This window comes from Columba livia, chromosome 5 (genome assembly GCF_036013475.1).
Source record: "Columba livia isolate bColLiv1 breed racing homer chromosome 5, bColLiv1.pat.W.v2, whole genome shotgun sequence".
In the NCBI taxonomy this organism is placed as follows: domain Eukaryota; kingdom Metazoa; phylum Chordata; class Aves; order Columbiformes; family Columbidae; genus Columba; species Columba livia.
In genome coordinates, this window is record NC_088606.1 from 40,359,577 (window position 1) to 40,360,400 (window position 824).

Sequence of the window (824 nt, forward strand, 5' to 3'; positions counted from 1 at the left end):
TATCTGGTTATTTGACAAGTACATTGAAGTGAAGTGGGTGAGGGTGGAAAGCTTGTTTATACACACATAGCACAAAAATAAAACAGCTCTCAAACACCAGTGCAGTTGCCAAAGAACAGAAGAAGAAATGCCCATCCTGGGAATGCATTAAATGGTGTGTGCACAGGTCTGATAAAGGACCTGTTGAGCAACTCATTAACAAAAAGCAGCACTTCTCTTCAAACTGTACAGGAGACTAGTTTGTAAAACAGGAAACAATCACATATCATTCCCAAGAAGCAAGATTCTTGTCTGCCAAAGCATGGATGTTGAACAACCATCATTGCATACCTGAAAATGGATAATGGCAGAATAAATACCTTGTATTTCTTCATCTTCAGCTAATGAGACATTTCATAAGTAAATCCTTTGGACAGTTTCTCAGATGTTATGAAAAAATATTAACTGTTTGGATTAAAATAAACCCCAAACCAAAACACCAGGTGTTTCAAGAAGGGAATCTACTCAAATACACTGAAGGGTGAGAAAGGTCCAGCAGAGAGAGACATGTAGCTTCTGTTTCTACTGTGAATTCTTCCTCAGAGGTGAGTTGCTGGAGAAATACAGATAGTCTTTTCTAGAACTAGAGCTGGTTAAGAAGTTGCTTTTTAATGTCTTTGGTCATGGTCCCACAGAAGCATTGTGAAAGAAAGGCCAGTGCTGGCAGCTAGGAGTTTGTAAAGGCCCAGCCAGGATGAGACTAACAGGTGTCTCTCACCACCGTGTAGCCTGGCCTAAAAGGAGCAGGCAAGAGCTATAGAAGAGTCTTTTCTCTCCACAAATTT